Raw genomic sequence first — 13525 nt, forward strand, 5'->3', positions numbered from 1 at the left:
TGGAGACTTACTTTGCTTTCTTCAGGTTGCTGGTCCCAGGTGTTCGAAGGCGGTGGTGTAGACAGCGTCTCTGAAGGCCGTCCACTGTTCCTCAACGCTGGTCCCGTCTTCCTGTGGTGTGTCTGGCAGTCTGCCTTCAAGGTCATCGACGAGTTCTTCTGCAACCCTGCTGCTTTTCGGCTTGGAGACATTCAGCCTTTTTGCAATCTTCTGCCCTTGGGGTCTTTGCATCATGACAGGGCCTCCTGCTTTGAAGCCTGAACTTGGACACAATGAGGCGGCACCACACATGGCTCTCGTCACTCTGACACCCATCCTGTCCCTCTTCCTGGTGATGATGCAGTCAATCAGATGCCAGTGCTTCGAGTGTGGGTGCATCCATGACGTCTTCTTGCGGGTGGGTAGGTGGAACAGGGTGTTGGTGATGACAAGGTCGTGTGTGGCACATGTCTTGAGGAGCAGAAGGCCGTTGTTGTTACACTTGCCAGTGCCGTGTCTTCCGATGATCCCTTCCCAGGTTTGGGAGTCTGTCCCTACTCTGGCATTGAAGTCCCCGAGAACGATGAGCTTCTCTGACTGTGGGATTGCTGAGATGAGGGCGTCGAGTTCTTCATAGAACTTGTCTTTAATGTCATCTGGGTTGGTCATGGTGGGAGCATAGGCACTAATCAGCGTAGCACTCTTCTTGTTTGCAAGTGGGAGCTGAAGTGTCATCAGGCGGTCGTTGATGCTCTCTGGGTGCTTGGTGAGTTTACGGGCGAGGTTAGAATTGATGGCAAATCCCACGCCTGCTTCTCGTCGTTCAGCGCTGCTGCGACCGCTCCAGGAGAACCTGTATCCACCAAGACTGGTTTGATGAGAATGATGAAGAAATACAGGCACTACTAACGGAGAAACATCAACATTACAGAGCGCATAAGAAAGACCCCACGTCGCTAGCCAAGAAAGATGCCTTTACCAACGCAAGAAGAAAGGTGCAGAAAAAACTTCGCGAGATGCAGGACAGCTGGTTCAGCAAGAAGGCCGATGAAATCCAGGGCTATGCAGACAGCCACGAGTAAAGCGCTTCTACGATGTGCTTAAGGCTGTATACGGACCCCGATCCTCCGGCTCCTCACCCCTCCTCAACGCAGATGAGACGCAGCTGCTGACAGAGAAGAAGCAGATTCTGGATCGGTGGGCTGAGCACTTTAACAACGTCCTTAACCGCCCTGCCGACATCAACGACGAGGCCATTGCCCGCCTGCCCCAGGTAGAGATCAACAAGAACCTCGACACTTTCCCCACAGTAGATGAAGTCAGGAAGGCAGTGAAGCAACTCTCCTGTGGCAAAGTGCCAGGACCCGATATAATCCCTGCTGAGGTATACACAGCAGGAGGCCCTGTCATGATGCAAAAGCTGACTGTTCTCTTCCAGTCCATGTGGAAAAAGGGACAGGTCCCGCAACAGCTGAAAGATGCCGGCATAGTCCACATTTACAAGAGGAAAGGCAACGGCCAGTCTTGCGACAAACACCAAGGCATCTCCCTCTTGTCCATTGCGGGGAAGATTCTGGCCCGCGTCCTGCTCAACCGCGTTCTCCAACATCTTGATCAAGGTCTGCTCCCAGAAAGCCAGTGCGGCTTCCGTGCTGAACTTGGGACGGCGGACATGATTTTTGCTTCGTGCCAACTCCAGGAAAAATGCCAGGAGCAACACAGCGACCTCTTCGTGACCTTTGTCGATCTAACCAAGGCTTTCGATACGGTCAGCAGAGAAGGCTTGTGGAAGATCATGGAGAAGTTTGGCTGCCCCAGCAAGTTCATCACAATCGTCCGGCAGTTCCACGACGATATGATGGTGAAAGTTCTGGATGACGGCGACGAGTCGGAGACCTTCCCAGTAAGAAATAGCGTCAAACAAGGCTGCGTCCTTGCCCCGACTCTGTTCAGTATGGTATTCTCTGCCATGCTGACAGATGTCTTCCGTAACTACGAAGAAGGAATCCACGTCAGGTACAGGACTGACGGCAGGTTGTTCAACCTTAGGCGCCTGCAGGCAGTTACAAAGGTGCAAGAGACTGTCATCAGAGACTTCTTGTTTGCTGATGACTGCGCACTCAACGCCAGCACAGATCAGGAGATGCATCGTGAAACGGACTGCTTCTCACAAGCATGCGACAACTTCGGTCTCACTATCAGCACCAAAAAGACCGAAGTTATGTACCAGCCTACCCCAGGAAAGCCATAACAGGAGCCGCACATCACGGTGAAGGGCCAGAACCTCCAGGCAGTCGACAACTTCACCTACCTGGGCAGCATACTCTCTCGCGCAGTGAACATAGACGCCGAGACCTGGACTGTCTGCAGCAGACACGCCAAACAGCTCAACCACTTTCACCTGAGCTGTCTCCGCAGACTCCTCCACATCAGGTGGCAGGACACAGTCCCCGACACGGAAATCCTGGAACGAGCTGGGCTCTGCAGCGTCTACACCCTCCTGCTGAAAGCCCAAGCCAGGTGGGCTGGACATGTGGTCAGAATGCCAGACAGCCGATTGCCTAAGCAGCTGCTGTACGGAGAACTGTGTCAGGGCAAGCGCTCAGTCGGGGGGCAGAAGAAACGTTACAAAGACCGCCTCAAAGCGTCCCTCAAAGGCCTGGGTGTCGACATCAACACGTGGGAGCCGCTTGCCCTCCACCGTCCAGCTTGGCGCAGCAAGATCACCACAGGAGCCCGTGCAGCTGAAGTCAGGCGCACCATCGAGGCGCAACGAAAGCGTGCTGTGAGCAAGGCCCGAGCAGAATCCACTGCCATGACAGCACCCACCCACTTGTGTCCCACATGTGGGCGAGCCTTCAGGGCCCGGATTGGCCTCATCAGCCACCTCCGGACCCACAGCCACCAATCTCCCATTTGACTTTGAAGCCATGGTCATCTCCGACTACGAAGGACGAACAACAACAACAACAAAGAAGGTTCACCAGATTGATTCCTGGGATGGCAGGAGTTTCATATGATGAAAGACTGGATCGGCTAGGCTTATACGCTATGAATTTAGAAGATTGAGAGGGGATCTTATTGAAACGTATAAAATTCTAAAGGGATTGGATAGGCTAGATGTAGGAAGATTGTTGCCGATGTTGGGGAAGTCCAGAATGAGGGGTCACAGTTTGAGGATAAAGTGGAAGCCTTTTAGGACCGACATGAGGAAAAACTTCTTCACACAGAGAGTAGTGAATCTGTGGAATTCTCTGCCACAGGAAACAGTTCATTGGCTATATTTAAGAGGGACTTAGAAAAGGCCCTTGTGGCTAAAGGGATCAGGGGATATGGAGGGAAGGCGGGTACAGGGGTCTGAGTTGAACGATCAGCCATGATCGTACTGAATGGCGGTGCAGGCTCGAAGGGCCGAATGGCCGACTCCTGCACCCTATTTTCTATGTTTCTATGTTTCTATATCAGCTGCACCTAACACGATGGACACAGGTTCAGTGGAAGTGTAGGTTTCAGAGTTTGTCCCGTAATGTGTTGACTTTCTTTGTTCCATTCTGACGTAATGCAATGACGCGACGATTTAATTGGACATTTGCCGGCCGAGGCTACTGTACTTTCATTGTTCACAACGAGAAACATTGTAACAATAAACACACTGAGTTTGGCTGCTCAATCTACGGAACACTTGTCTACGCGGTTGATCCCGAGTTCCCGATTAATGCTGAATCCACTGGTATCAGGAATTTAATCTCCGTCTGCGGTGGGGGATATGTGCGTTGATGATCCTGCTGCCTTTCGTTTCCCTCTAGGTTTCATTTCCACCCGAATTAGAAGAAGATTTGTACAATTTGATAATAAATGTACCTTTTAATCTGAAGTTATACCCGCTTGAGCTGAAAGCGAAGATCGATAAGGAGGTTCATCGATCAACCTTGCTTTTATAAGATGAAACTTGCTCTTATTAGTCGAAGCCTTAAGTTCAAAAGTGAAGGGGTTATGTTGCAAATTTATAAAACTCTGATTAGGCTATTTCTGGAGTATTGCATACAATTCTGGTCGCCCTACTGTAGGAAGGAAGTTCAGGCTTTGAAGAGGTTGAAGAGGAGGTTTACCTGGATGCTGCCGGGTTTAAAGGAAATGTGTGTTTATGGAAGGTTGCATTAACATGGTTTGTTTTCTCTGGAGCACCGGGAGCTGAGGGGAGATCTAGTAGAGGTCTAGAAGATTATGAGGTGAAGAGTTAGAGTAGACAGGGTGTGTCGGTTTCCCAGGGTTGAAGTAACTAATACCAGATGGCATGCATTGAGGATGGGAGGAGGTAGATTCTGGGGAGATGTCAAGGTCAAACTTTTTTGATCAGAGTGGTGGATGCCTGGAGTGCATTGCCCGGTACGGTGGTAGAAACAAAAACATTAGAGGCTTTAAAGAGATCAGAATCAGAATTCAGGAAAAAAAAATCGGGTTTATTATCATCGGCATGTGTCGTGAAATTTTGTAACTCAGCAGCAGCATTTCAAAGTAATACATAATATCGACGAAGAAAATAAATAATAATAAATAAGTAAATCAATGATGTTATACGTATATCGAATAGATTAAAAATTGTGTAAAAAAGCAGAAATAATATATATTTGAAAATAGAGGTAGTGTTTATGGGTTCAATGTCCATTTAGAAATCGGATGACAGAGCGGAAGAACCTGTTTCTGAATCGCTGAGTGTGTGCGTTCAGGCTTCTGTGCCTCCTATCTGATGGTAACAGTGAGAAAAGGGCATGTCCTGGGTACTGGAGGTCCTTAATAGTGGACGCTTTCTGAGGTACTTCTCCTTGAAGATGTCCTGGGTACTTCGTAGGCTAGTATCCACGATGGAGAGGAACAAATTTTACAAACCTCTGCAGCTTCTTTCGGTTCTGTGCAGTAGCCCCACTCCCCATACCAGACAGCGATGCAGCCTGTCAGAATGCTTCCCAATGTACATCTATAGAAGCTTTTCAGTGCATTGGTTGACATACCGAATCTCTTCAAACTCCCGATGAAGTACAGACGTTTTCTTGCCTTCTTTAGAACTGCATCGATATGTGGCGACCAGGATAAGTCCTCAGAGATCTTGACACCCAGGAACCTGAAACTGCTCACTGTCTCCACTTCTGATCCCTCTATGAGGATTGGAATGTGTTCCTTCGTCTTACCCTTCCTGAAGTCCACACTCAGCTCTTTCGTCTTGTTGATGTTCAGTGCCAGGTTGTTGCTGCGACACCACTCCGCTAGTTGGCATATCTCAGTCCCCTAGGCCCTCTCTTCTCCATCTGAGATTCTACCTACAATGTTTGCATCATCAGCAAATTTATAGGCGGTACTTGATGCGCACATTTGATTACTCGATATCCACATGGATGTCAGGAAGATCGAGGGATATGGACATGGTAGGAAGGAGGGATTAGAGTTTGAGTATCTTTGATTTGCTGTTTAGATGCCACGGCAATACACTGTGGGCCGAACGGCCTTTTCACGTATATTTCTGTGCTGTTTGCTGCATGATATTGGAATTTCTTCCAGTTTTCCTTTCCAGATATTTACAACCAAGTGTTTGCAGCGCTGGGCTCTAGTGGCGCAATCGGTTAGCGCGCGGTACTTATATGGCAGTACACGGCGGAGAAATGCCGAGGCTGGGAGTTTCAGCCTCACCTAGAGCACTTGTGATTTTAATGCTTGCAACACCCAGGTGACTGCGCGTTTTTCAAGCTGAGCACCCTGTTTATTACTTGCATTTAACTTCGAAGCGATGCACCTTTGACCTTATTCACTAAAAGGCATGTGCCCGCGGGGCTGCAAACATTCTCCGTGTTTGCTTCTCTCGCTCAACACGCGTAGCCTCACTTCCCTTTGTTGAACGTGCCTGAACAAGCGATTTCTTTGTTGAATCAGGACATCACAAGCCCAACACATTCCTGTCTTCTCAATTCAATTAACCAAACAGTGAAACAACGAACCCGACCTTTCCTGAAGCCATGCCTCAGAAACGCTGTAATTGCACCTCGCCTTGGTTCGCTGTGCTGTCGATTAAGCTCAATGTTTACTTACTACGGCGAGTTGTTTCAGGCCCACGCGAACAAAAGAGATATTAATCGTGGCCTCAATGGCCAGAAATGGTATCGAGATGATGATATCTCTATCCCTCTCTCCCAACATGAAGCTCCACTATTTCAGGACAGAATTATAAAATAATTCTCACATGTCCTGTGTTCACTAAGCCTCTGTGAAAGAGAGGACACCTCCCCCGATTCTACTGACATGCTGAGATTCCGTTTCCAATGGTCAGATCCCTCTAGCTGCAATGCGATCCCTCCACTGCGACCTTTGATTTGGTCTATTTGCCTGAAGGTTGTTGTTCCCAATATAAATTTCCTTCACAATCGGTCGTATAACTGGCCTTTCATGTCTTTGTCTGGTTGCGATCCGACGGATTAGATTGGAACATGATCATCAGTGAGATATCAGTGTGATGGTGTGTCTGGTGTTAGTGTGGATTCAGTGTGACGATTGGCCGTGATTCATTACTCTACAGCTGGTATCATCTCACCAGTAACTCCGGCTTGTAACGCGTCCTGTTGTCTATAAGTGTATCGGCACGTTGTTCAGTCACTTTCAATTAACTTGTAATCTGAGGTGATGAGAAAGGACGAGAGAGACAGGGTGAGAAATCTTAAAGGCGCCGTTGAATTTAGTTCGTGAGCTGGAGCACAACCTCGTGGGAGGGGAAGGGGGAGATCCAAAATGGTAGGAGAAGACAGGAGGGCGAGGGAGAAAAAGGAGAGAGAGAAAAATACACACACGCACATATATGTGTGTGTGTGTGTGTGTGTATTCTTTTTCTCCCTCTCCTTTTTCTCCCTCTGTCCCTCTCACTATACCCTTCGCCCATGGGCTTCACCCTCCCCCTTTCCTTTCTCCCTGGGCCTCCTGTCCCATGATCCTCTCATATCCCTTTACCAATCACGTGACCAGCTCTTGGCTCCATCCCTCCCCCTCCTGTCTTCTCCTATCATTTTGGATCTCCCCCTCCCCCTCCCACTTTCAAATCTCTTACTAACTCTTCCTTCAGTTAGTCCTGACGAAGGGTCTCGGCCTGAAACGTCGACTGTACCTCTTCCTAGAGATGCTGCCTGGCCTGCTGCGTTCACCAGCAACTTTTATGTGTGTTGCTCGAAATTCCAACATCTACAGATTTCCTCGTGTTTGCTGTTTGAATTCCTTGCTGTATATAAGCAACATAGTTCAGTTACCTGTTACATGTCGCGCCCTGACCAGCACCCCACAGGAAATTGTTAATGCATGTAACCGTATATGTCACATAAATGCAATAATTGTCATTGAAAGCGAAGAGGAACGGTGGGTAATGACTTGTTCTTATTGCTGTATTGCAGAGCAGGGTGGGGAGGAGGTGCCTCGGGTCATTGCTCAATAGCGCAGAGTATTGAGCGCTTTGCAGAGTTTCTGTGGTGTAGTGGTTATCACGTTCGCTTCACACGCGAAAGGTCCCCAGTTCAATCCTGGGCAGAAACATCGTTTGGGCTCCAGTGTTTGGGATGAACTTGAAACTGAACTTTTCAGTTCGTGTTCAGGTTTACTGTCGTGGGCATCCAGGGTGTAAGTACATGAGCATCCGCTTTTCCAGCAGTAGCACATTGTATTTCAAACCTGACAATGGTAAAGTAAAGAAAGAAAAAATAATAAAAATGATATATAATTTCCAGGAAAACATAAACGGATTTAAACATAAGTAGGTTCGTGGATGACGTAGACGGCACAACGGGAGAATTAGCGGTTCGAAGCTATTGTCGCAGAGCGGAGGATGTGTTCTGGTGTCACCGGAGCGGACATCTCAAATGTTCCCATCCAGACAAACATCAGGAGCAAATACCGTGTCCTGCAAAATTTCAAAACTACTTTAAGATGTTAAATCGCTCCACATCCTTCCTGTAGTCAGGTGACCAGAACTAAGCACAGTACCCTAAGTAGGGTCTGACCAGGGTCCTATCCAAGACTATCCCTATTACATTTTCTGCACAAAGAAGTAATATTTGCCATTCTCCCATCCTCCCGTACTACTTCTGTGGACAGTGATGATGCAAATGTCATGTCCAAAAGCGCTGCAACATCTTCGCTCGCTTTCTATAATTACCTGGATTACATAGCTTCCAGCACCGGGAAATGGTTTATATTCATGTATTCCCAGTTTCTAGGTCGTAATTCTAAGTGTCTACATGCCTCAGCTCACCCGCATTTTTTCGCTGTATCCACATTCATCAAGGTCTCACTGACTGGTGAATCCCGAAGCAAAGTATCAAAGTGTCACTGCCTCCTTGGACTACAAACAAGTTTCCTCTTTTATCTCTGATCTCTCCCACTCTCTCTCGTTATCCTCCTGTTTTTCACCTATCTTAATGCGGCTCTCTCATGCCTTCTCATACCTCCTTTTAATTTTTCTAAGTCGATTGTTAAATCCCTCCTGGCTGCATTGTGACTTTCCATAGCACTGTCTGATCCTTTCTTCCAAAACCTTCAGTATATTTATTTCTTTTTCTTGAAGAGGTGTTCCATATCTCTTATCAACCAGAGTTACTTTACGGAGCCATCCGATCCCCACCTCAATGAAAGAAGCTAATACTGAATCCCAATCAATGCTGCATTAACGATCTCCATATTTGAATATGTGCATTTGAAGGTACAAATCGCTTCCCAAAATCGGCTCCAACGTTCCTACCCAATAGTATCAATTAAGTGCATTCCATATTGTCTGCTGCTATCCCAGTGTAAGGTATGTCGAATCGCTGTGCTCTATCCATCTGAACTGCTGACACGCGGAGAGATCAGTTACCTGATCCATTTCACTTTCTGGTGATCCTAGCACAGGATCGACTGTTCACTAGTCCACCTGCCCGCTACTTGTACCAATTCTTCTGCCTGTACACAACTGAGAAATTCTGTCACATCTAAACCTTTTAAACAGAGGAATTGCCGATGAATATCAGTGAAGTTTAAGTTGCCTGTGACAACAGCCGTGTTAATATAAGCAGCTGTGCAAAATCTATCTTCCGATCTGTCACTGTCTGTGTGTGTTGTTTTCGTTTTGGTGATGGGAGGTCTGTACAGAATACTCTCAAACGAGTGTTTGTTCCCTTCCTACTTCTGAGTTCCACTCACAGTCCATTAGCATACAATCCCACCACATTGTCCCCGCTTTCCGCGCTGTGCTACTATGAAGCTCCCCCTTTGTTTAAAAGGCTTTCCCTTTACTCTCTTTTACCCGACTATGAGCATTTTGAAACACCTGAACCTGTAAAAGTACGGAAATCATTCCTCTCCTTGTGATTGAATTGACTTTATTTCTTACGTCCTTCACTTACGTGAGGAATAAAAAAAAAATCTTTAGGTTACGTTTCTGTTTAAATGTGCAATGTGCCATCCTAGTAATTTATAATAATTTATAATAAATGGAACAGGCAATGGAACATAGAAAAACATTCAAACCAGCGTGAGTTAGTCAGTTTAATGGTCTGGTGGATGAAGCTGTCCCGGAGACTGTTGGTCCTGGCTTTTATGCTGCGGTAAGGTTTCCCGGATTATTGTCAGATCTCTGTAATAGTTTGGAATTTATTCATTTCAGGATGACCAGGCACATGATTGTTTGAATTTATGACGTACTTGCCAAACCTACTGAATTTTAAACTGCTTTATTCAAAAACTTCGCTGAATTGGAATTGGAGTTGGCGTTGCCTATACAGAAGGCCATTTAACGTAAACACATATTTCATTCCATCCTTCAGCTGTTGTCTGAATTTCCTTTGTGTCAGTGTGTAGATACAAGTATTGGTGCACACACTAAGAATTTGAAACATTAATCCAGTTTGCTGCAGTATATATACCGGGGAACTGAAATATCTGTCCTGGTAATAGTAATTTTCCACTTGCCATTTCAGAGAATGAGCTATATAGGGCATCCAAAACAATATGAAATTAGTTGAAATTGCAAACAATAAGATCATCGATTTTCTGCGGTTTTCCACCTCGGTATCTTTCTGTTTATCGCTGCTCTTCCGAAGCCCTCTGCGGGCTCTATTTGCCGCAATTATATGTCTTACTGTTAACCCATTGAAGATAAGAATTAAGCTGATTGGTAGCAATGGTGTTAAAATGCTCCCTCGTAATTCGAGTCCTTCCACACGGGTGAAGTAGTGTATTCATGTGTGCAGGAGCAACGCCACGGGATGTTGTCAATGATGACGTAAGGTTCAAGAGCAAAGTAAAACGGGACACTCTTCCCGCAACTCACTATAACCACGGTCACCATGATGACCGTTGCTGTTCTCTCAGTGCAGTATCGGTCCCGCAGTTTTCCACAACATATTGCGATGAAACGGTCGAATGTGAAACTGACCGTAAACCACACAGAACAGTCTCTCGTCACACCAAATAATACATTTGTCAGAGCGCATACAGGAGTGATCAGCAGTGATCTGGAATAAATGTAGATATTGTTGGTCCGGTCCACTAAAGCGAAAACTATAACCACCATCAGATCCGTTGTTGCCGTTCCAACCAGGTAACGGGTGATGCATTTGGACAGTCCGCACTTTCCCCGAGATAGGATCACGATCGCCGTTAAATTAACTACAAGAAATTTGGAGAGAGAGAAGCAGATTTATTTTATCCCATTCAGCGGAGCACATTCGCTTCTGACATTGAGGGCGGGACACCAGCTCGGCAGGTGAAATGGAATATACCTTATTGAACGGCGAGATAGGATCATTCTTTTCTGTCGCTTCTTCTAGTCATTTCGAGTCATTTGAACAAGAAGGTCACAGTAACAGCTGATGACATGTGTCACAATAAAACATGTTGTACGTATGTTCTTCTGAGCATATCAGAGAGATCGAGAGCAATGTTCCAGGGACCTTTGGTAATAAAAAGTTACCCGCCCAGAGGAATTTAGCTGCGGTTTACGGACGGATTGATGAGCGTTCATGTCCGGATTAGCAGAGAGTGGGTTGTTGATTTTTTGACTGTGACGGGTCTACTGCAGGGATTGGTGTTAGTCCCATTGCTATTTATCATGCATGTTAATGACTCAGATCTCGATGTAGAAAACTGAATCAGAAGAATTACGGACCACCCTAAGGTTGGGGGCGCTGTTCCGGCCAGAATCTCCATCCAAGCTTGCAGCTTGATGTCAGCTGGCTTGAAAACTGGCAGATGGCATTTAATACAGACAGTGTGCGACGGTCTGCGTTGTGAGGAACGGTGCAACGGGTTTCGACGCACATATTGAATATGTGGACTTTAGTGCGCAGTATTTAAAAAGAGACAAGGCGATACAGATTGATAACTCCAGGAAAGCGGCGTCACGGGCAAATCGGGTCGTATTGAGCTCGAATCACAGAGGCCTTCACAATCAGATCACTGTGTACACGAATCAGGACGTTTTGTTGAAGCTGTACAACACGTTGGTGAGACCGTACATAGAATATCGTGGGCTGTTCTGGCCATCTACTTACAGTTTTGAAATATCAATAAACTTCAAAGAGTGCAGCGATAATTTGAAAGGAAGAAATCGGGAAATGAACAGTGTGAATGCGCGCAGATCTTCCCCATCCAGGGTCAATACTATAGAGAGGCTGTGTGGATACTGAAGAGAGAGAGAGAGAGAGTGCATAGGCGATTTACAAGGATGTTGCCTGGATTGGAGGGCGTACCTTAGGAGAACCGGTTGAGTGTGCTTGGCCTTTCCTCCTCGTACTGACGGAGAATGAGAGCTGACTTGACAGAGATGTACAAGATGAAGAGAGACATTGATCGTGTGAATAGTCAGAGTTTTTTTTTTTGGTCCCCAGGTTAACACAAAGGGGTATAGTTTTAAGGTGCTAGGAAATAGGTACAGAGAGGATACCAGAGGTACGTTTTTCACACGGAGAATGGTGAGTGCCTGGAATGCACTGCCGGTGGCGGTGGTGGAAGCGAGTACAATAGGGTCTTTTAAGAGCCCTTTAGACAGGTACATCGAGCTTAGAAAACCAGAGGGCTATGCGCTAGGGAAAGTCTAAGGAGTTTTTAGAGTAGGTTACATATCGGCACAACATTGTGGACCGGAAGGTCTGTAATATGATGTAGATTTCTATGTTCTATGTCATATCCTTGGAGAACATCTACAACTAAAGTTCATAGGCTTGGGGAGAAAGTTGAAATATGCAAGAAGTATATGTAATAGAATTTATTCACTCAGAGGGTCGAGCGAGCGTGGAAGGAACTCCAAGCGTAACTGGTAGATGCGGATTCAATTGTATCATTTAGTGGAGGTTGTGTAGGGACGTGTATGAGAGAGGGACGGAGGGTGCAGAAAAATGGAGCGAGGCGGAAGATCACAGAGGGATGGCCTAGATTGAATGAAGAACCTATTTTCTATAGTAATAATCTGTGACTTCATGACTATCTCTGTCCCATTTCCCCATTCAGTGTCTTCTCATTTTCCACTTCGTCACCAATCTAAGTCTGTGCAGAATAGAGGGCGTATTCAAGCTCACCTTTCAATCTCATTTCCTTCTGCTTTTGTAGTACAAACTATTGCGTGCCTATTGTGAAACTGGTACCGAAGAGCGGCCCTCGGCTTATTAGATAACCGAAACCCTCAGCACCCTGCTTCCAGTGTGGAACTTGTACCAATGTGTGGCCTCGGTTGCCGGAGAAAGTCTCATGTCTGTATCTATCTTGGAACTGGTATCGATGTGCGGCCCACATGGGCAGAGGAGGGATGCTACATGCAATAGAACAGCAATGGTATGCGCCAGGAATAACAACAGCCATTGCTGAGGTTGTGAAAAGATGTGCCATCTGTCAGCAAAATACTAAGGCCCCAGGTCCGGCCACAGACGACCATATGCCTATGCCTGAGTTCACTTTTGAGAATTTGCGTGTCATCCTTGCGCAGGGGCCATGCTAATCTTCTCTGTATCGTACCATAGCTGCAAAGAATCGAAACCATCTCATGTGTGGGCTGACTATCTTAGGCAACAGTACAATAGATGGGTTTAATGCTGTCAACCAAGAACTGGCAGAGATGCTGCTGTATGCTCAACAGACTCGCTATGCCGTTGACTATGAACTTGCCCAACAAGGAGGGCTCTGTGCCATAGCAGGAGATAAATTTATCACCCATGTCAGGGACGAGTGGTATATTATTTCCTATGCTATAGGTGAAATACGTGATTACATAGATGGCTTCACGCAGGGGCCGGCGAGCTGGTGGGACTGGCTTACTGGCTGGTTCTCCAGCTGGAGGTTGTGAATCATCCATGGAGTTATGATAATTGTAGTGTTATGTCTTCTCGGGTGCTGTGTATGTGGAGCATTAACGCCGTGTTGTAATCAGTGGATCAAACATATTGTAAATCCTTTAGGCACCCCAGTAGTTCCCCAGATGATGGGGTCCATAGCCAGCGAAGAGCATTGGCTGGGGGAGAAAGTGTATCCGAGAAACGACTGTCCCTTCCCTGAA

At 46.6% G+C, this 13525-nt stretch overlaps 1 non-coding gene and 1 pseudogene across 1 annotated transcript; one reads left to right on the forward strand and one right to left on the reverse strand.

Annotated features, from left to right (window-relative positions):
- Positions 1-7466: 7466 nt before the first annotated feature.
- Positions 7467-7539, forward strand: trnav-cac (transfer RNA valine (anticodon CAC)). The gene has a single exon. It is a non-coding gene; the product is annotated as a tRNA-Val (tRNA).
- Positions 7540-12912: 5373 nt separating this feature from the next.
- Positions 12913-13012, reverse strand: LOC140208834 (U6 spliceosomal RNA; annotated as a pseudogene).
- Between the last annotated feature and the right edge of the window lie 513 nt (positions 13013-13525).

Source organism: Mobula birostris, chromosome 13 (assembly GCF_030028105.1).
Source record: "Mobula birostris isolate sMobBir1 chromosome 13, sMobBir1.hap1, whole genome shotgun sequence".
NCBI lineage: Eukaryota > Metazoa > Chordata > Chondrichthyes > Myliobatiformes > Myliobatidae > Mobula > Mobula birostris.